The sequence below is a fragment of the Capsicum annuum genome, chromosome 10 (assembly GCF_002878395.1).
Source record: "Capsicum annuum cultivar UCD-10X-F1 chromosome 10, UCD10Xv1.1, whole genome shotgun sequence".
In the NCBI taxonomy this organism is placed as follows: Eukaryota; Viridiplantae; Streptophyta; class Magnoliopsida; order Solanales; family Solanaceae; genus Capsicum; species Capsicum annuum.
In genome coordinates, this window is record NC_061120.1 from 46,108,597 (window position 1) to 46,133,208 (window position 24,612).

Sequence of the window (24,612 nt, forward strand, 5' to 3'; positions counted from 1 at the left end):
AAAACAAATGATCTAAATAACATAAATAATCTATAAAACTGACTTGATAATTACTGAAATCTGATTACTTGGTCAAGCAAATCTAAACTGAATATTGACTGAAACTGTGGGAGCTATCATGTAACAGACATAAACCATGTGAGCTATCATAGATTCCAACATCTGACCCACATTGAGGAGAGATTTTCTATCCTTTCTATTAGAGTAGAATCTGAAATGGAGTGATCACTAAATTGAGCCCATATTGGGCAAGGGAAAACACTCTCTGGCGAGGCCCCTAAACCTACGGTGGCACATAGTTTCTGGGGAAGTAGGATGTGTCGAATCCACACTTCCCACTCAATGATAAATACTACTCCCAACTAAAATTAACTAAAATACTAACTATTGTATGCACTGATAACTAATAAGCTCAAGTCATGGTATCTTAAAAACAATAGTGCATACAGATTCTGAAGTAATTATAAACATATAAACTGATAGTGCCTAACATGATCATAATAATTTGAGTTTAATAATAAAATCATGAGTTGACTGAATCATTACTTAAAAAGTCTTAAACAAAAGTAAATATTTAGTTATCAGGTGATCATAACCCGCCAACACTAAATGATTACAGAATTTGATAGTAACACTTAAAAACAGTAGCATAATGTCATAGTTCAAAGACCCAAAGCATGAGATATTTAAATAGTCTGATAAATTTTATGAATGTAAACATGGTAATGAGTTAAACTTGAGAAAATATGATGTTTATACTGATTAAATCATAACTCAAGAATTTGACATGATGCCAACTGAACATGACTTAGGGTTTTTAAACTTCAAATATGTAGGAGTATGATTCACATGGAATAAAACTATTAGCTTGGATTGAATGTAAAACTAATGGGAAAAATGGATAAAAATCCTAGTGTACATGGAATATGATCATAATTATAGTAAAACTCATACTCAAATCAAAAAGAGGGGTTTGGGGCTCAATGGGTGAAAAAACTATTATTCAAGCATATTTAGCCTTGTTTTGAGGACTACTTGAGTGTTTAATGTGTTAATGATGATATAATTGAGAATCTAAGTGTTTAATTATAATTTTTATGGTGTCTTTCAAACAATTTTGTACTCAATTTGGTCACTTTGAGTTCAAATGAGAAAACTAGTGTTACTAGCTTGAGCTAGATGTTTGACTAGTTGATCACGATGGATTCTAATATGTATAATGAGTTCCTAAGGTTATTATTGTTTAATTATGTGTGGAATTACTTGATTATAGTTTTCAAAGTTTAATTGAATCAAGCCAAGAGTCAAAACACTAAGTTAAAGATTAAATGGGCGAAACTGGTTCTTAGCTTAAGTTTCTAGTTCACCGTTATGGATTGTTTGTTGTTTTGAGCACTAATACGTGGTGTGTGATGTTATAGGTTTCTTGGTGAGTTGATTATGATGATATATGGATGATTAAAAATCTTTAAATAAAGTGTAAACAATACCAAAAGGCTTGGGATGGAGGGAAAAATGCACAAGATGAGTTTAGGAGTCAAGATGGAGTTTCTGGTGTGCCCTCGTGATAAAGGGGCATCGAGATCCCTACTCCCATGAAATAACCAACATGGAGCGAACCCTACTCCCATTAAATAACCACTGTATCATGATCCCCATTCCCTAGGAATGGAAGGGGCAGCACAACCCATACTTCCACATGGCCAATATTTTGCTCCTATAAATAGGACACTTAAACACATTGTTAAACACCTTGGACGACTTTGGAACATGGAGAGAGGATGGAAAACACTTTAAATAGGGTTTTTATTTCTTTAATTTAGTTTATTTATGGATTTTATCTCGTATTCATCTATGGTGATTAAGACTATGTCCATGAGTGGCTAAAATTCTTTTTCCGGGGTTAAGGCCAATAACATGATTACTATTGCTTGAATTGATTAGGTTTTGATTGATTATAATATTTGGTTGTTTATTTATACTTTTTATAACTATTTTAAGGACTCATGACCCTTAGAATACATCCATTGTCATCTTTATAAATGCGGGAGGGGGAATAAGAGGATAGAACGTGGGGATAAATAGAGCAAGGTTTATATTAAATCATAAAATAAGGGATTTGAATTAGCATCTAGGATAGGGATATACCTATAAGCCTTGTTGGGTTCACTTGCAGAATGACATCTTAATGCATCTAAATGTATTATTTCATACCCGCTCAATGATGTAGTTGTAATGTTTAGTTAGGTAGAAGATTAGAGGATCGGGAGACCATGATCATACAATAAATCCTGTGAATCAACAACCAAGATAAGTAATCTAACCAATAACATTCAATAGCTTAGTATGAATGTTCATAGATCTTTAACCCTAGGTTTCTCTTTATTGATTGTCCAAGTTCTTACTTTATTAAATTGTTTACTTTAATTTCTTTTACAAACTATAAACTCTTTTGGTTACTTTCACATCAATTTAATATCAATTGTGAACTAAAATTTGGTATTTGCTTAACACTAGTCATGTGGGATAAATATTTGGCTTCTAAAGGGCCACTTTACTACTTGGTGAAATCACTTATACTTGCGTGTGCACTTGAACGCAACAAGTTTTTGGCACCGTTGCTGGGGACTTATGAATTGGCAACTATTTTTGTTTTAGTTTTAATTTTTAGTATTTTTTTAGTTCTTTACGCATGGTTTTAGTATTGAATTTGTAGTAAACAGGTTTGCAAACTAGGAAGCTGGCAAGAGATAGGGAATTGATTGAACTAAGCCATAAACCTGAGCAATGCTTTCATAATTGAGGTGAGAAGAATTCCTTCACCATTATATCCTGCAAATTCAAGAGGAACAAGGCAATCCTTCTCTCATGGCTAAAGATCAACTAGCCTACAGGATAGTTTGCAAAGTGGCAATCCCATTTCCAATAAATTTAACCTCCCTTTTTCAAAAACTAATTGTCGGAGCTAACTTTGAGCTAAAAAAAACATGGTGTAGCTTTTGATCAGTAATGGATAATTTATGGGGCTTTCACATGAAGATCCACAAGTCCATCTACAAAACATCTTGGAGATTAGTGACACATTTATCCATACAAGTGTGTCAATTGACTATGTTATGCTGAAACTTTCCCCTTTTAACTATTGGGGAGCCAAGAAGTAGTTAAACGATGAGCCAGAAAGTTCAATCACAACATGGGATGACTTATCTAGAAAACTTCTCATCTGATTCTTTCTATCTAAAAAGACTACGAGACTGTGCAGTGAGATTATGAGCTTCAAACAGAAGCCAGATGAGAACTTATATCATGCTTAGGAGAGGTTCAAAGATATTCTACAGGACTATCCACATCATCAATAGTCTAATGAGGTACTAGCTCACACTTTTGTTGAGGCACTTGATCACAACACAAAAATTTAACTAGATTCAGCTGCAGGTGGTCAAGCATTAGAATTGACGTATGATAAGTTATACACCATATTGAATCAAATTGCACAAGGGAATCCTAAGTGGCGTGGTGACTCAAGAAATACTCTAAAGAATTTTGTAGGTATGTTGGAGGTGGACCAATTTATTGATATACCAGCTCAAATTTTTGCATTACAGAATCAGCTAACTACTCAACTCAACAATATAAAATTGGGGGTTACACAGCCTGTAGCAAAAACTAATACAATTTATCAGACACATACTTAGAGTGAGGTTTGTGGCAACAGTGGTCATTCTGCCACCATATGTGGTGCAAATCCTGAGTTAGTAATGTTTGTGGGAAATGCTTAAAGGCCAAATTATGGTAACACTTACAACTAAAAGTGGCAGACTCAGCCACTAATTCTATCATGCAACAACCAACAGTAGCAGTTTCAGTAGCAGTAATTTTAAGAGAATCAGGCCACAATTAAAATAAACAATATAAAAGAGATAGTGAAACCAACTCTAGCTTCTCAATCATAGTTGGTAGTAAATATAAAGAGCCAATAGGTGGATATAAAGAACTTAGAGATGTATGTTAGGAAAATACAGCAGGCATAAAATGACAGGCCTCAGGGTGGTTTTCCAAGTGATATTTAATCTCCTAAATAAGTAATGGCAATCACTTTGAGAAATGGTAAAGAGCTTAATGAATAACCTTCAAAGACGACTAAGGAGGTAGATGAGGAGTTGGTTCCTCAATAGGTAGATGACAAAGTTTCTAAAAATTTGAGAAAGTCTGAGTACTCAAAAACTAAAGTTGTTGAATAGCTGAAGGAAATACCACCACCAGCTTCCCCACAGAGGCTTATAAAAGCAAAAGAGGATGCGTGCTTCAAGAAGGTCTCTGATAAGTTCAGAGATCTTCACATTAATCTTCCTCTTTTAGATGTTTTGAAGGTAATGTCCAAGAATGCTAAGTACTTGAAAGACGTGGTCACTAACAAAGTTAAGCTATAGGAGGTTAAGACAGTAGCACTCACTGGGGAGTGTAGTTCTGTAATGATACAGAAGATGCCCAAAAAGCTCAAAGATCCTGGTAGATTTACTCTCCCCATTCAAATTAGAAATAGTGAGGTAGTTACGCACTTAGTGATTTGGGGGAAAGTATAACTTGATGCCTCTCTCCTTGTTTAATTCGTTGGGTTTGGGGAAGCCGAGATTGATCTATGTGATACTCTAATTGGCAGACTGGACCATATCCTATCCTAAAGGAATCATAGTGGATATTTTCATTAATTTTGGTAAGTTTATTATTACTGCTGATTTTATTGTTTTAGATTTCAAGTAGACGAAAGAGTGCCAGTCATCTTGGGACATCCATTTTTGGTGATGGGAGGAGCATTGATAGATGTAAGAGAGAGCACGCTCACAATGAGGCTAGATAATGAAGAAGTGGTTTCAAAGTGTATAAACCACTCTACACACTATCCCACTACAAAGATTTGTGCATGATTATAGTTATTGAAGGGGATGAGTCTAGGGTGGTAGAGTTTAGTCCACTAAAGATCACTTTGGACTTCCTCATTGAGTTATCTAAGCCATAACCACCCCAGCCCAAAATAATATATATTGATATGCCTAAAAAGTCTATTGTTGAGAAATTTATTAAACCTGAGAGTTCACACTCAAGAGGTTAGAAATAAATAAGAAGATGTCCTCCAAGTAGGAGGAAGAGGATAAAGGAAAATAGATGAGATGAAGATTAGGTTGTGTTACAAAACTAAATTTGGCATTTCTTGGGAGGCAATCCAAATTAAGGTAAATTTTAATTTTAGTATTTTAGTTTTTATTTCACTAGTTTTTGTTTTTGTTGTCACGAGTTGATGGAAAGTTTGAGTATCGAAAAACCTGAGCTAAGGAGCATGGCAAAGACTAAACGTGGGGGCCCAAGACCCTCTTAATGTATAAAGATGCTACTAGCTAGGCCTAGAGGCCTCAAGGATTATTTCTATCTCTAATATTAAGTATACTTTGGGACAAAGTAGATTTTAAAATATGAGGTGGGGAAATTACCATTTTTAGGAGTAATTTTTAAAAAGAAATTTTTGTCAGGAATAAATGGGATATTTTTGTTAGTGTTGTATTTGACTGTATGATGCAAGTGCTTTGGTTTTAAAAAGCATGTTGACTATGTTAATTACTACTTTTGAGATTCCTAGGCTCATGATTGTGACTCTTGTACTTGTTGGCTTAATGTTGAATTCGTGTGATTTTTGGTTGAGAGTCTATGACGATTGTAATTGAGTTGAGTATGCACCATGTATGTGTGAGGTATTTGGTTTTCCTTGTTGGATTTGATGCTAGAACTTGGCTAGTGTGTATGCAAAGAGAAATAAAGAGTGTGGGTTTAGAAGAGGATATAAGCATTTCTTTGATAGCCATATTTTTACCCTTTTTCAGACCTACCATTGTGCATAATCCTAGTTAAACCCATTAATCCTCTATCTTATTCTTTGGTAGCCTCATTTGTAGCATATTCCCATTGTTTGATTGACCTTAATTTAATCTAAAGATCCTAAGAGATTTAGTATAAGATTAATTGTTTTAAGGAGTTTGAAATTTAAGTAGGAGAAAGGTGAAAGTGAAGCCCTAAAGTGATAGCTATTGGTGTGTGCAATTGATGTGTTATGGTAGGAGTTGGAGAAACTGGTGCTACTGGTGCTAAAAATTCCCATTTTTAGCCCAGTTGTGTTACAATGAACCTGTTTTAGCCCTGGTCCTCCTTGGACATTGTGCACCTCAACTAAGAAAAATTCTTTAAGTTAAGGGTGACTATCATCGGGGTGTGTAATGTAAAGTGGGTGTGAAGAAAGGTAAAATTGAATCATGAATGAATAGAAAATACTCCCTTCCATAATGTATATGAATAAGCTTAATGAGATGGGGCAAAACAAAAGATATTGGTAAATAAAAATGGTGTAAATGGGTTATTAGAAGGTAATTGAATGAAAAGTGTGATGTATTAAAGTGCTTAGGGAAGATAGTAACTATTCTTGGTGAAAATAGTTCCTACCAGTCCCTTAGCTTACATTAAAACCCTTGATGACCTATTTGTCCTAAGCTTCATCATTCTGATATTAGTGGAGTACTACACTAAGGGAAATCCTATGGTTCATCTTGTGTAACTTTTGAATTCTTTGTGAGAGTGAGTGTAATTTGATTTTTATACCCATTCTATTATAAATTGCATCTATGTGAGTGTTTATGGGTAACTCTCTTGCCGTGAGGGCACATATATAATGATAGCTAGGTGATTTGTATGATGTCTTTTATGGAGAAATATGCATTATTTTTCTAACTTGGTGAGTCAATTCTTGAGTCTAGGATATTTTAGAGTAATATTCTTGAACTTGCAATTGTGTTTGTAACATGCTTAGTGTAGGAATTTGCATTTTGTGCAGTTAGTATAGTACAAGATTAAGTGTCTTGCTCATAGTAGGAGTGTAGATTTTCCTCTTCTTATGATTATTAGAGTAAAGAGTTGTTCGCGGATGAACAAGGCTTTAAGTATTGGGTGGTGTCATTAATCTGAGGTGGATTTATGCACCTTAGTCTTGTTATCCAAGCTTATTTAGCCATTTTTTGAGGACTACTAGAGTGTTTAATATGATAATGATTATATAATTGAGCATCTAAGTGTTTAAGTGTTTAATTACAATTTTTGTGGTGTCTTTCACACAAGTTTGTACTCAATTTGGTCACTTAGAGTTCAAATGAGAAAATGAGAGTTACTAGCTTGAGCTAGGTGCTTGACTAGTTGATCGCGATGTATTCTAATGTGTATAATGAGTTCCTAAGGTTATTATTGTTTAATTATGTGTGGAATTACTTGTTTATAGTTTTCAAAGTTTAATTGAATCAAGCCAAGAGTCAAAACACTAAGTTAAAGATTAAATGGGCGAAACTGGTTCTTAGCTTAAGTTTCTAGTTCACCGTTATGGATTCTTTGTTGTTTTGATCTCTAATCCTTGGATTGTGATGCTATAGTATTATTTTTAGTTGACTATGAACAACCCCAAAAGGCTTGGGATGGAAGGGAAAATGCACAATACTAGTTTAGGAGTCAAGATGGATTTTCCAGTGTGCCCTCGCGATAGAGGGGCATTGCGACCCCAAATAACATGAAATAACTAACATGGAGCGACTCCTACTCCCATGAAATGACCATTTCAAAGTAATCCCCATTTACAGGGAATGGAATGGATGGCACAACCCCTACTCCCACACGGCCAATATTTTGTTCCTATAAATCGGACTCTTAAACACATTGCTAAACACCTTAGACGACTTTGGAACTAGAAGAGGGGATGGAAAACACTTAAAATAGGGTTTTTATTTCTTTAATTTAGTTTATTTATGAATTTTATCTTGTATTCATCTATGGTGATTGTGACTATGTCCATGAGTGGCTAAAATCCCCTTTCTGGGGTTAAGGCCAAGAACATGATTACTATTGCTTGAATTGATTTGGTTTTGATTTCTATAACTATTTTAAGTATTCGCGACCCTTATAATACATCCATTTTCACTTTGTGAACTCAGGAGGGGGAATAACAGGATAGAACATAGGGATAAATAGAGTAAGGTTCTTATTCTTTTATAAAATAAGGGATTTGAATTAGCTTCTAGGATATGGATATACCTAGAAGCCTTGTTTGGTTCACTTTTAGGATGACATCTTAATGCATCTAAATGGATTATTACATCCCCACTCAATGATGTAGTTGTAATGTCCAGTTAGGCATAAGATTAGAGGATCGAGATATCATGATCATACTATAAACCTTGTGAATCAACAACGAAGATAAGTAATCTAACCAATGAAGTTCAATAGCTTAGTATGAATATTCGCAGATATTTAACCCTAGGTTTCTCTTTATTGATTGTCCAAGCTCTTACTTTATTGAATTGCTTACTTTGATTTCAAATTTACAAACTATAAACTATTTTGGTTACTTTCAGATCAATTTAATATCAATTGTGAACTAAAATTTGATAGTTGCTTAATACTAGTCCATATGGGATCAATACTTGGCTTCTAAAGGGATACTTTCCTACTTGGTGAGACCACATACACTTGAGTGTGCACTTGGGAGCTACAGTAACCCATTGATGAATACCCCATATACCTCAATTACTCGAATCTGTGAAGAAAAACTTGGACTTGGAGCTTGGATACTTGAATTCCTGGAGAGAAAGTTGAATTTCTTATTCTTGAGAAAAGAGGCTTGAATTGCTCATTCTTGGAAAGGGGGAGGGTTTATACATGAGTAATTTTAAGGATAATGGGCAAATAATTCCCTTTTGAGTGCTATAAGTCATGTTTTGGATGACTGCTGTTGAGGGTAAAGGACCAAATTACCCCTTGGCCCCTTTTTTCATGGGAATAGTCCTCGTGGCGCGACCCCTATTCTAGGGGAATATCCCTCGTGGCGCGGACCTATCATGGACCCTTACTGTTTCTCATAAAAATTTTCATAACTTTTTGCTCGAATATCGAATTAAGGCAAACTGGGTATTGTTGGAAAGCTAATTCAATTATCTATAAGTAGGTGGGTCTAGATCTGAAAAATTCCACATATTCAAAAAATTATACACGTTCAAAGTTGACCCTTTGTTTTTAAGTGTTTCCTATAAACATTTTTCACCTCACAAGCACTCTTAACACTAGGATAATGATCATGACACATGTAATCAAATATAAGTTATGGGATTTGGGTTTATACATGTAGGAACGATGGCTCTATGTATAGCCCAAAAATGTGGGGTGTTACACGTACCCTACAACTCGTACTTAGACCTTAAGACTCGTATGGTTTAGTCATTTCCAAAACAAAAACGTTTGGACACCACACTGGTTAGGCTACGAAAAGCACTTTATGACTCGTTTAAAGTTTTTAAGAATCATTGAGTCTAGTCGTACTCAAAATAAATACATTAGGCAACCTCACTGGTCACCCTACGATTTGGGGTCCTACGACCCATATAGACACCTTAGAACTCATAAGGTGAGTCATAGTTTGAGTAGTGAGTTCAAAAATCAAGGAATTTTCTAAGGACCTAAATCTAGGGTGTTACATTAATCTCAATCTAAAGATAGGATAAGCCTATCTTACCTGGATGCCACCAAACACTCACCAAATCCTCTAAACTAGAGCTTTTCCATTTCAAGAGGCCTTCAATAGTTGCCACACTATCAAAACAATTATTCATACATCAAAATAAGAAAAACAATAGCCATACTACATATAAATGCTTTGAGTCAGAAATTAGACTAAAAATCCGATGTGGGGCCCACTTATAGAATTGCAAAATTAAAATAATCACAGCATCCCACGCAGTTCAAGGATCAAATGCCACATGACCTCCAGCTAAATCCGAGCTTAAAAGACCCCCAATCAGTCCCAAATACAAACGCAAAATAAATATTTAAAATAGAGAATTACATGAAATTAATAGGGAAACTTAAGAATTATTGATGATATAGGGCCTACAAACAAGCTCCCCATCTTAAACTAGCTCAATAGTGTGATCTCCTTTTGAATTCGAGCTTAATAGGTCTCTAATTATTTTTTTAATGAGAAAAATATAAGAGAAAAATTATGAAGATGATATATATACTGCCATGAGTTTCCTCATAGTGGTCACAAGGTCCTCTGGTTGTGGTCATGACACCTCACTCATAGAACCATAGCAATCGCAGTGGCCTTACCACAAAGTCGCAATGAACAAGCTAGCCCAGCCCCATGACCTCCTTCATAAATAAGATAACCCAACCCCATGACCTCCTTTATCCCTGTCACAAGACTTCAAGCATCACGATCACTATGACTAAAATCATGGTACCCCACAATTGTGGGGTTCCTCATCGCGGTCTCAATAAAGTAATTGTGCCTACATTAGGTGCTAATGCACCAACAATTTCACCAAGCTACAAAAATCCTGACCGAGCCCTCGAGATTTATTTGGAATCCCATGAATGCTAATGAAGTATGCTACACTACAAAATTTGGCATTCTAAACTGAACATCACCATAAAAATTTTCATCTGAGGTCATTTCAATAAAAAGTGGGGCCTATTCCCCAAGGGGCCATTTTTGTCAAATTCCACCCTATTGCCCAAACTAAGTCCAGAAGTCTTGAGACCTAGACTAAGGGACCCCTAGCCTAACATCGATATTCCAGAGCTGTTGAGACTATAAGTAATGGCATGCAAGGTTTTTTACCTAAGGTTTAGGCCTGAGACCCCTTTCTTAACTTCAAAGGCTTTTATATAGAGAACTGGCTCTAAAAAACAAAAGAATTACCCAATAACCAAACTGTCGGTCCTAGTAAGTCATAAATGACCCCGGGAAGTATTAGTAATGCACTAGACACAATAAATGTACGTAACATATGAAATGACCAAAAGGGTCATTACACCTAAAGTTCTATACCATTTTTCAAAAAAGTAGGGAATGAAAATATTTTCGAGCTTTTCAAAACTAAAATATTATTATATGTTACCATTACAGTGGATAATAACCTTTGCAATAGTTAAAGTTTAGTTCTAGTAGTTTGCATCATTTTTCATAAAGGTCGTTGTTATGGTTCTTGTTATCGGCGTAATAGTATAGCTGCAGTGGTTACTTTATCTCCTGGAGCGGTACAAAGAAGGAACTTAGCACCTCTTCTTAATTTGATTTAATTTATAATACACACCATAAATTGCAATATCATGAACCAACCCCTCCATGATAGATGCTATAACCTCTCTTGATGTATCAACTGAATTAAATCTCCAACTCTTAGAACACAAATACAATTGTCAAATCTCAAAGTACCCTCAAAATCTACGGTAACTCTCTTGGTCTCACCACTCAACACCTGATCTTGAATTATACAAAGTTTGTTATCCTCAAAGTGAAGACCCCGAATCTTCTCCAACAAGGTTGATCTAGCCTCAACACTATTAAGAATCCACCTAGGGTCAGAATTTTCAAGTGGAACCATTATGTAGTCTAAGTACTAGATGTCCTAAGCCAACAATTGCTAAGAAATTGAAACAATGGTCAAGCTACCTATACTCACTGCCTTCCGACTTAAGGTGTTCTCTACCAAATTTGCCTTTCTCAGATGGTATAGAATATAAATATCATAGTCTTTCAACAACTCAATCGATCAATGTTGGCTTGAATTAAGTTTTCTCTAGGGCATAATGTACTGAAGACAACGGTGATCAATAAAGATCTCACAATAAACATCATATATGTAGAACCTTTAAATTTTAAGCATAAAAACTGGCTATCTAATTATCACTCTGAATCTTTCCAGTACAAACAACCTTAATGTCAGATTTTATTCAATCACTACCTCTTTAATTATAAGTCAATCCTAGACTAGCCCTGAATTCTCAAAAGTTAACCAAAGGAAGTTTAGGTGTAAATTTTACCTTCTATTTTTGCATAATAATATTTTGGATTGTTACAAAGACATAAAAGGGGGTAGAAAACACTTAGAAGAAAATAAAAAGATAGAGTAAGGAAAAGACAGAAAACACATAAGAAAAATAGATAGAGCAATAAGAAACAACAAACAAAACAAGAAGGTAAAATCAAAAGTCGAGGAGGAAGATTCAAGATAGACAAAAGGCATTAGATAGACACTAGAAAAAAAGAAAGAAAAAAATAGAGTACTTTTAAGGTTCGTAAGTCGAAATTTAAGTTCTGCTTGAGCTTCGGTGTGGCATTTCTTTCATCGTTCTTTCTTAGTTTGGCATCTAAAGGAATCTTGTTGCACTCTTTTTTATTTCCAATAGGTTCTCTCCACCTTTCTTGTACCTATTATATTTTCCTTTGATATATATGAAAGCTTTGACAAAATTATTCTAATAGTTGATGACTTGTATATTTTAGTGTCTATCATTTTCTAATTATTATCAATGTTATTCAGAATGTTAGTGTAACTGTTGTTCGAAAGTGATTGTTCCTTATTTAAGTTAATTATGTGCAAAATTTATGTATTGATATAGGCACACTAGGGTGATGAGAACTAATGAATAGTTTTAGTTGAATGATTGAGGTGGTATTTGTGATCTATTATATGATATATTTTAGTATTTTATTTCCTTTTTTTCTCATTTCAATTTTAATTTAAATATTGTGCCACTATTAAGGAATTAAGATTGGGGTATTTTTGTGAGGAAGTTCTTTTATATAATCTTTGGTTAAAGTTTAATAATTAAATGAACATGGCTTTATTTAATGTTTGTTGTTCAAGGAAAATAATTGGTTTAATGTTTTTCAAGTTACGACACCATTTTAAGATCTTGAATTCAAGAAATATACTTATTTTTTCTCTATTTTTCAAATTCTTTTATTATTATTATCAATTGTTATTAGTATTATTATTACTAATACTACTACTACTACCTCAAATCACTTTTTTCGAAAGTGGGGGTTAATGAGTCAAGAGATTAATTTTAAGCACGCATAGTAATATGATTTAGTTGTGAATTCTCTTCAAAACCCGAGGAAGGAGTGAAAATGTATAAAATAAGCTATCTCAAATTTAAAAGATACAAACAAATTCCTTTAACACTAGATGAGCTTTAGGCACATTAAAAATACATGGTTCAGATAAGAATACGATTATGCATCTTTATCGATATGCTTGATAACAAAATATAAAATTCAAGGATGTAGTTATACACCTTGGCAAAGATTGACTTAAAAAATTAATTTAAATCAAGACGCATAGATATAGATTAGTAGTTGCGGTGAATTTAAGCGAAGAAGGTAGTTATGCCTCTAAGTTGGTGTATGTCAAGACTTAAAATGTAGTTAGGCATCTAAGTCGAGATCAATAAGAATTCAACATTAAAAATAAACAAATCATTGTCCCTTAACATATCATCATTAGTTTAAGTGAAGTGAAAGTTGATAAAAGTGACCGTGCTAGACCCACAGGATGCGGGCGGTGCCTAATATTTCCCCCTCGATAAACAAAATTTCTTACCTAGTCTTTTGTTGTTGTAGTCCAATAACAAAAAAGTCAAATTCCTTTTGATTAAGGATCCAATAGGGTAACTTGAAACACCATAACTCAATTCCACGTGGCGACGCTGTAAAAAAATAAATTCATATTCAATATCATTACTTTAGTTGGAAAAATCCTTTGACCTAAAAAGAGGTGTGACTGCAATTTGGTTGAGGTTTCTTTTGCTATCTTTATTTGGGAAGGCAACGTTGTGGTTGTAGAACTGGCGCTCTATTCTATAACAAACTAGAGAAAACTAAAATGAGCTTTTCTATAAAGGTTCTTCCATTTTCCAGGATGTTATAATTGAGGGACGCGATCAATAACTTTACGTTGCATGAGTGTGTTTGTGGTTCAAAAACAATTTGACCTAATATCCTAATCATATGCTGATAGATGAACACATGATAAAGACTTTTTGTAGGTCTCTAAATAAAACCACTCAATGGTGGATAATGCGGCAGGTGGAGCTTTTATAGTTTTGACTTTCACAGAAGAAATTATGATTTTTAAGAAACTGATTAATACTAATAGATTGGCATACCAGGGATTCTAAGGTAGCAAGCAACACTTATGTTATAGGTATGTTGACCGAGCAACACCTAAAGGAAGAAAAATGTGCCAAGACATGGCTCACATAAAAACTCAAATGGATTTGCTGACTAAGCACTTGTTGATGGGTGGTTCTGAGAAGGTGAAGGTTGTTAGTTCGAAGGAAAAGGAAATTAAGTCAGATTCTAAAGAACAGGTGAACTATTTGAATAACCATATGGGGTTTTGAGTAAATCCAATAAAACCAAGGTTGGAACTATCAGAGGGACAACTATTATGATAAGGCTGGCTACAAAGATCATGACCAAGGAAAATGGAAAAGCAAGAATAATAGAAGTTATTTATATGTACCACTAGGAAATTATTTGAATTCGAAGAAGGTTATGTTGGGCTAAAATTTGATTTGCGGAGCAACCCAAAAGGCGAATGTGAGTAAACCAAATTGCACAAAAATAATCGCGTGTGAGTTGAATTTGTTTTAAGGAAAGAAAATTCAAAAGAATAATCATGGCCAAAAATGAGTTGCCTTAAAACTATTTGAAAAAATACCAATGAAGAAAAAATGTTGATTGTATCACCCTGGAGGAGCAAGTGATGAAACATCATAAGGGTGACGAACCACCAAGGCAATCTGTCATAATAAAAAATAATTGATGATTTTGTCTCAAACTGATGGTTTATTTGATGATCCATTAGGTCTATGATAAACCACTAGGTTAAGTTGTTACATAGTTAGTAACACACTAGAAATTACTAGAGGCTGGGGTTAGTAAACCTTCACAATTTTGATGAACTATTACCTCATACCATCAAGTACAAATAATTTTCAATATTAAGTATTTTACTATAAGTTTTTGTCTTGTGAAACTCCCTCCACATGTACCATGACTCAAAAACTTCCCACATCATATGGTGGAGCTAGAAAGAGGCATGATAGGTTTTTTTTAACCCTAAAACAATGAGATAAACCAAAAAATGTGGTCAAATATATTAAAACATAAGGCAAACCACAAAGAACCACACTCGGGTCTCCCAATCTGATAAGGAGGGTAAGTCCTCAAGAGAGAAGTCTAATAATAGTGAAGAGAGCAATGATATCTCAAACTAAAACCCAAATAAAGATAGTGGTACTGAGGCCACTAAATGTCTAAAAATAAACCTGAATAGGTGGGGGTAAAGTGATCAAAACTAAGGCCTCAGGTTAGAGAATTTATTCGTTGGAAAATTGAGGGGAAAGAAAAACATTACCAAGATGATATGTTTTTTATGAAGACAAAAACTTTAAAGAGACCATTTACTGAAGAGGTTCAAATCATCATAATAGAATTATTCGAGTACCAAAACATTGAGTGACGGTTCAATAAGCATAGTTTAAGTTGGATGAGCACACTACTTGGAAATAACTAACCTGCCATGGTTTGTCAATTCTAAGTGAAATACTTGGAAATCTTTGAAAATAATATGAGAAAGGACAAAAGGTTTTGATACAAGATTATTGGTAAGGCTCTTGGTTCATAAGGTTTCAGTGGATATCTTCACAATCAATTGGATTCTTGTGGGCTAACTTTATGAACGCCCAACTATCACTCAAGAATCTGAACACTAGATAATGTCAACATCTATGTAGTGAGCCTAGTTAGAAAAAATATTAATAGGGAGTGGTGAGCCCTCATTGTTGAAAAATAAAAAGGAAAGGATAGACAAGACCTCATTGAACTTTGAAGCTAAGTTTTGGTGGGTAGTGTCAGGATGTGACTAATGCGTACAGGAGGAAATGCCAAACAAGATGAGATCAGGGTTATTTTGGTTGGTAGTATGATTGAGGGTTTTAAAGTGAGTTATTATGCCCCATAAATTTGATGATTTTAATTTGATAGCTCTTATGGGTTTTAATACGATTTTAAAGTTGATGGACGATTAAAAATGTTAGAGGGACCGTAAGAAAGTGTTTCAAAATTTTTAGAAAGAGTTTTAGAGCTTAACCTAACTCCAAAAAAGTAATGATTTGTATTTCGATCGTGCCATGGTCAAGCCACGGAGGCAAGGCCCACCCACACTTGAAAATTAGTTGTTCGACATGATAAGAGTATGCCATACCATCTGGTCACCGCTATAAAAGAGTGTCATCCCAATGTTATGGTGCGATAAGGGCATGTTATGCTAGTGGTTACAATGACACCAAATTCCATTTTTCCTTCAATTTTTTATGGTAATTTTGACATTTATGTTGTACATGATTCTAGAACTAATACTAAAATATTTTCCCTTACCCGATAACATAAATTCATTGTTAAATCTCCTCCTAAGATCTCAAGAACACCAATGGAAGGGTTTCTTTCAAAATTCAATATCTAGGGCCCCAAATTCAGAGATTCTTTTAAAAGAATTGGTAATTTCAAGTATATGGGGTTTGAACAAGGATTTACTTTCATCCTTATGCCCAAAAGTTCAGGATTCATACAAATTTATGAATTTGATAATTAGGGTTCATGCACACTTTACATATTTTTGAAATTATGTTGCTCTCTTATGAATTAAATTGTAATTATTAAGAAGATTCATGGTTCACTCATATTTTTACTGGTATAGTTGGTCTCATGAAGTGAATTTTAGTGTTCTTGACATAAAACACAACAAATTGGTAAATGTATAAGATTTAGCATGATTTAATCAGTTTACAAATAATTCAAACTTACTATTTTAGATTATAGACTATTACAACATGATTATGATGTCAGTGTCAATCTTATGATCATGATATTAACATATTTACTTATGAACATGATTTATAAATAGAAGCATGATTGATTTTTATACTTATAGACCGATATGATTACTTTACGCTGGATTTTATATATTATAAGCACTAATATATTTTTGGAGTAGTATTTAGCACTAAGGGTGTGCGGGTTTAGTCCATCAAAATTCCCAAAAATTACATACCAGTATAGGTTAAAGGTTTTCTCGCCAGTTAGTGTCACCCTTACCCAATTAGGCTCAGCTTATTGATCACTCCAGTCATGGTTCTATATAAATTACAAGGTATAGAGCAACTCTCCTCAACATGGGTCAGATATTGGACTCTATGTTTCTCACATAGTTTATATCAGTTGTAAGAATCTTCCACAGATATATTATCTTAAGAAACTAAGTGTAACAACTCACAAGCTTTACTAGATTATGATTTACTAATTATGCTTTATATTATTTTAGTTTAATTCTTGAACATGGTAAGTCTATCTACACTTAGCATGCTTGTTTTAAGCTTGTAATTATATCAATTTTACTTATTAAATTAACCTTCATATACTTAGTACACTTTAAAAGTACATATCATATATACGTCTATGTGGCTACATTATTTCATAATATAGGTTTTGGTGTTCATCCTCAGTAGCACGATTAGCCATGATCACCACTTCCTACATTTCTTTAATTGGTGAGTCCTTAATTTCTGAGGACCTAGATTATGTTTACTTCCAGCAGTTCAACTATGATTTTGTTCAAACTTTATGTTTTTCTTTTAGGTCAGCTGGGGTCTATCCCAGTGGCTTTTTCAATATGTTTAGAGGCTTGTCAAGACTTATCAGTTGTTTTTAGACATTCATGTGTTCGAACTGATATTTAGTTCATATTACTTATTTGATATTTTTTATCCAATTGAATTTAGGTTATTAGATTAAAATTTCTGCTCGCGTTTCAAATAAATTTGTTATAATTTAGTGCTAAGAACATGTCATGGTTAGCTTTTGGTCTACTTGTACTCCTAAGCATCGTGTGATGTCAAAGGGGATGTTTTGAGGTATTATAAGATTGGTATCAAAGACTAAGGTTTTAAGAGTCCTAGGGATTCTAATAAGCCATGTTATGTATAGTCTTGATCATAGGTGTAAAGTGTATCACACTTATGAGCGAAAGGCTATGGGATGTTATTAGGAATAATCTTTTATGATCTTTATCATGCTTTTAAATATCCTTTATATTCTTTAACTTGTGATTTTACATGATAGATAATGCCTCCTTTTAGAGCTTCCATCCATAGGAATCGGGACCAGCTAGCCCCACCACCACCTATAAATCCTTTGGTTAAAAATATCTCTCATGCCAATTTTTTAGTAGGCTTTTAAGTGTTAGCTTAGGATATGAATGCTTAAGGAAGTCAACCAAAAAATTTCCTAATTTAGTAGAATGGTAACTTAGCTACAGCTAGAGTTAGAGATTTTATGAGAATGTACCCACCAGAGTTCTTTGGTTATAAAATGAATAAGGATCGGCGGTTTTTTATTGATAAGGGCAGAAGATCACTCATATTATGCATGTCATAGGAATAGAGATTCTAGAATTGGAATCCTATCAACTGAAGGATGTTTCTTATGATTGGGTTACTATGTAGAAGGAAGGCAGGGGTGAGAATGCAACTCCAATAAGATGGAACATATTTCAGATAGCTTTTCTGGATAGGTTCTTTACTCATGAGATGAAGGAGGCTAAGGTGGGGGATATCATGAACCTTAATTATGGTTCTACGTCGGTCAAATAATAATCTCTCAAGTTCACATAGCTTTCTAAGTATGGTCCAGAGTTATTTCTAAATTCCAGGGCTCGCATGAGTAAGTTCATCACTGAAGTGTCTGACTTGGTGGTTAAGAACGGTAGTACTACCATGATAATTAGGGATATGTATATTGCTCAATAGAAGATTCAAGTTAGTAGATTGAGGCTGTGAAATTAAAGAAGCAGGAAAAGGAGACCTAAAAGGCTAGGATCGGGCAATTTAAGTAAGGTCAGCAAAAATAAGGAGGGGGAAATCATTATCAGTTTCAAAGTTGTTTGATTCTCTCATACCATCTTCAACCATTGCTTCTATACATAAGACTGAGAAGGAATAGTGGTGTAGGATACCGGCCACTAAATCTCAGGGTAGCATTTCTAAGGAATGAACTAATCTAACATGCAAAATATGTGGTGAAAATCATTTAGGCGAGTGCATGATGGGTAGAAATGGTTGTTATGGTTCTGGTAAGCTATTTCATAGGCTTTAAGATTGCCCATTGACTAAGGAAAATAGAGATACTTTTCGTTAGGATCAATCTACTACTTTAGCAGCTCAGTCAGGCTGCCTAGGTCTACAGCAGGGTACATCATCCAGTACTAGTGGTGGACAGTGTCAGAACTATTTTTATGCTTCGTATTCTTTCCAAGAGCATGAGAGCTCCCTAGATATGGTTACTGATATGTTTCATATCTTTTACCTTAATTCTTATGTGTTGTTAGATCCAGGGTTAAACCTATCCTATGTGACCCCACTTATTGCTATGAATTTTGATATAATTCCCAAAAGTCTTTCTAATCCTTGTAAGTTTCCACATTCATTGGTAAGTCAATTATTACTAGACGAGTTTACAAAATAGTCCTTTGAAAAGTTAGTTTAGCATATTTAAGAGAACTAGAGATGATAGATTTTGATGTCATTTTTCATATAGTTTGGCTCAATTTATGATATGCCTTGGTTGATTGTTGTACTCAAGTGGTAAAATTTTAGTTTCCTAATTAGTTAGTCCTTGTGTAGTAGGGTAGTCCAGTGGTACCAAAAGTCATTTTATTTTCTATCTTAAGGTCCAAAAGCTAATCTCTAAAGGGTATATCTATCAGCTATACCAACTTAAAGATACTAAGTCTGAAACACCAACCTTCCAGTCAGTTTATATAGTCAATAAGTTTCTCAAAGTCTTTCCAGAGGATCCATTCCTCCTTATCAAATGGCTTTGATAGAACTTAAGGAGTTGAAAGAATAGCTTAAGGACCTCTTAGATAAGGGATTATCAAACCAAGTGTCTCTCTGTGGGGATCACCAGTGTTATTTGTGCAAAAAAATAATGGTAACCTTAGAATGTATATAGACCACAGATAGTTAAATATGGTCATCATCAAGAATAAGTACCCTATACCTAAAATTGATGACTTATTTGACCATTTTTAGGGTTCCCGCTGATTGTCAAAAATTGATCTTAGGTCAAGATATCATCAGTTGAAGGTCAAAGAATGTGACATTTTAAAGACTGTTATTAGAACTCGGTATGGTCACTTTGAGTTTGTAGTTATGTATTTTAGACTAATAAATACTTCTGCGGCTTTTATGGACTTAATGAACAGGGTTTTTAAGTAGTATTTAGACACGTTCATAAATGTCTTTATAGATGGCATACTTGTTTATACTCAGACTGAGAAGGAGCACGCATACTATTTGAGAATAGTGTTTTGAACCCTCAAGGATCGCTAGTTGTTTGTCAAATTTATTAAGTGCAAATTTTTATTAGAGTTCACCTTTTTATAGCATGTGATTTCAGGTAAAGCTATTCATATAGTCTCTTAAAAAATAAATACAGTAAACCATTGGCCTAAGCCCATTACTCTATCTAACTTTAGGAGTTTTCTGAGCTTGACCAGATATTACAGGAGATTTTATAAGGATTTTTCCTTAATAGTTGCACCATTGACCAAGTTGAAATAGAAGAAGGTGAAGTTCCAATGGTCAGACAAATGTCATAAAAGTTTTAAGAGTTGAGAGATAGATTGACTTTAGAAGCAGTACTAGATTTTCCATATGGGTTAGATGGATTTATGATGCATTGTGATGCCTCCGGAGTTGGGTTAGGATATGCTTTGATGCAAAAATAAAAGAGTGACAGCTTATGCCTCCATATAACTCAAGGATCATAAGAAGAATTATCCGACTCGCGATTTGGAATTAGAAGTAGTTGTGTTTGCATTGAAAATTTGGAGACATTATTTATACGGAGTGCATATTGATGTCTTTACAGACCATAAAAGTCTCCGATATATGTTTATCTAGAAGAAGATAAATCTTCATCATATAAGGTGGTTTGAGTTATTAAAATACTATGACATGAATATGTTTTACCATTTGAGCTAAGAAAATTTGTTGGCTGATACTTTGAGTATAGCATTTATGTAATGGGTAGCCCATGTTTCAAAAATGAAAAAGGAGTTGGATAAAGTGTTGCATAGATTAGCTTAATTGGGAGTTTGATTAAGTGATACAGATAATAGTGGATTGATGTTTCAAAATGGTTTAGAGACATCTGTTGTTGTAGATATGAAGGAGAAACAATGTAATGACCTTATACTAAGTCATTTAATGGATACAACTCATCAGCAAAAGGTGGAGGTTTTCTCCCAAGGAGAAGATAGTATTCATCACTATCAGGGTTGTTTATATGTTCCAAATGATGATGGGTTGAGAGGACAGATATTAGTGGAGGCCCATAGTTCCAATTATTTGATCCACCTTAGTCCTCCAAGATGTACCACAATCTGCAAGAAGCCTACTAGTGGAATGGTATGAAAAAAGGCATAGCAGAGTTTGTGGCTTAGTGTCCTAATTGTTAGGAAGTGAAAGTTGTGCATCAAAGACCATGAGGTATGCTTCAATATATATGAATCCCTACTTGGAAGTGGGAGGTTATCAAAATGGATTTTACTATGGGACTTCCTCGCACTAGGCGTCAACATGATTGATTTGGGTCATCGTGGATCAAATGACCAATCAGTCTATTTTTTCCTAGTTAAGACTTTGGATACAACTGAAGATTATTCTAAGTTATATGTTTATGAGTTAGTGAGACTCTATGAGATTTCCTTATCCATCATCTCAAACTGAGGTACACAGTTTACTTCTCAATTTTTGTAATCATTCTAGAAGGGCCTTGGTACAAAAGTAAAGCTTAGTACCACTTTTCACCCTTAGATAGAGATCCAGGTCGAGCATACTATCTGAACTTTAGAAGACATGTTGAGAGCTTGTGTGATTGACTTCAAAGGGAATTGGTATGTGATATGCTATGAATTTATAGAACTTTTGATGGTTAAAGCTATAAAAATATGAATGATTCTTAGGTTCTTTGTTAGATATGTTGTATTTTGGGTATGTTTAGCAAGAAATTAGGTTTTGGATGCTAAATTCAAGAAAAAGATGAAAATAAAGTTTTTGGCTACTTACTTGGTCATTTTTGAGAGTATGTGGCATTTATCGCATGTATGTGACCAAAGCATGTTCCAGAACTTGAAGTCCAGATGCTTAGATGCAAGAATTTAAAGATCCTATCACTTACAAAGGCCACTTACAGTCTGTATGTAGCACATACGGTCCGTATGTAGCTAAGGTAAGTGACAGAATCCATGATCCAGAGAGTGCAAAAGCTGAAGGAAAATTTCTAGCACTTACCTGGTTCCACTTGCGGACCGTATGTAGTACATAGAGGCCATATGTCACTCAAGTAAGTAGCCACCAACTTCATTTTTTCTTTTTCGTTTGATCTTTGATTTTAGGGTTTCCTTATGTACTATAAATACCCTTTAAGTGTTTTCTAGCTGAGGTTACGCACTTTGATATTATATTACACATTCTAGTTGAGGGTACGTACTTTGATATTATATTACACACTTTAACATATTGTGATCTTTGGATTTCTTGTATTGGAGATTTTTGTTGATAATCCAGTTTCCAACTTCGGGTTTTGATCATTGATTATTGTGATATTAGTTTGATGCTTTTAATCATGAATTCCATTGGGTGCTTCACAAGTATGAGTGGCTAAAACCCTTAGCTATGGTTGTAGGAATCCTAGAAAATTGATGAAGTAGGTGAAGTGCAAGGATGATCTGAGCCAGTACCCATGCATGTATTCTATTATCTTCAGATTAATCATTCTCTTAGCAGTTTTAAATGTTAGGATCCCGCCTAGATATTCCTATTCACTACAAAACGAGAGTGGGGACTAGGAAAAGATAATAGAAATAGATATTCTTAAGACGATTATCTTTCATCTAATAACTTGAGCTCCACAAGGTAATAGTTAAATGGGATCCAGGATAAGGTTAGTAATGTGACATCCTGAGACTCAATAGGTAAAGGGTGAAATCCATCAATAAGTCCACAATACAGTTCATGATACATGACTTATTAAATTTTACATGCAAGATACTGGGTTGGTTCAGCTGAGCATGATAAACTTAAAAAATTAAGATGCCAGGGAGAATACAATTCTAGTGTTAATCTCCTATTAATTTCAACCAATGTCTGCATTATATCACTTATGGCTACTTGATACTACAATACCCCTCATTTACTTTCCGCACCTGCCCGTTGATTTCAGCAAAAGAAAGATACGATACTTGTAGTACCTATTGATACGACCCTAACCTAGTTGGGCTACTATTCTTGACTACAACTGCTTTATCCTTAAATTAGAGGTGTATTTTGGGCATGGATTAAAATTTTGGCACCGTTATTAGGGACTACAGTATTGAGTAGATTGTAGTTTCTAAAGTTTGTGGGTTTCTAGTTTTATTCTTAGTTGGGTATACACCGGTGTGTGCCTAACACCAGGAGTCAAGGCAATCCCTTACTCCCAATTTATCTAGAGCCATAGAGAATCTTACACATACTATGTAGAGTGTATAATGGTGTTTCGGCAGCGCTTAGAGACCCCTATAATGTACCCTCTCCGCCACCTGATGACCACAGAATATTGCTAATAGATAGACTAAACAGTTGTTGGAATATGTTGAAAACTTGAGGCGAGACGACGAGGCACGACAGCTAGCTCGGCAGGTGGGGCTAGCTAGGCATATACAAGATGGAGATAGTTGAGCAGACCTTGAAAGAGATATAAATAGACAAGGCTGAGCTCATATATTGCCAGCCTATTAGTATTTACTTCCATATAAGAATGAGGAAGATATGTGCTATATTAAGTCTGCAGGAAAAGGTTCATTATTCTACATACCCTACCTCCAAATGTGAAGTTTGATATAACTAGTGCTATGATCCAATTGTTGAACCTAACAGGTGTCTTCTTAATGTTACCAATAGATGATGGAAATCTTATTCTTGCCAATTTCATAGGAATTTCCACTTTATATACTATTTTGAGGGTAGATCAAGAGTCTTTGAGGTTTAGGTTGTTCCCCTTCTCTTTATCTATAGAAGTTTTTCTATGGTTGGAGGAACTTCCTCAAGTCTCAATAATCATGTGGAATGAGATATGTAGACCATTCTTGGATCGATTCTTTCCACCGGTAAAATATTGCAGTTGAAGAATGACATTTATAACTTCAGGTAGTTGCCTTCTAAGTCAATGTATAAAGCTTGGTTTCGATTCAAGACGAAGTTGGTATGGTGCCCCTTCATAAAATTTGAGGGATAAAGTTACTGGAGATATTCTATAGATCCCTGACGATCAGTTCTAGAGCAATGGCAGATACCATCACCGGAGGTACATTTATGAGACTACAGTGGGAGGTAGCTTCTGATATTCTAGACCAAATCTCTATCACAAACCAAGGATGTCATACTTAGGATGATAAAAGAGGTGTTGACTCTTATTCCATTGGGCCATCCAATAATTATAGATCTGTTAATGATACAGTAGCACAGTAAGTAGCACAGCTCAGAACGGAGATTGGTTGCTTACTAAGCAATTTGTAGGAATGAATTCTTAAAAGGTAAATGTAGTAAGAGCACAGGGTTCGGCTTCCAGAGTTTATG

At 34.6% G+C, this 24,612-nt stretch overlaps 1 non-coding gene across 1 annotated transcript; it reads right to left on the reverse strand.

Annotated features, from left to right (window-relative positions):
* Positions 1-3,251: 3,251 nt before the first annotated feature.
* Positions 3,252-3,358, reverse strand: LOC124888282. The gene has a single exon (XR_007046411.1). It is a non-coding gene; the product is annotated as a small nucleolar RNA R71 (small nucleolar RNA).
* Positions 3,359-24,612: the final 21,254 nt, after the last annotated feature.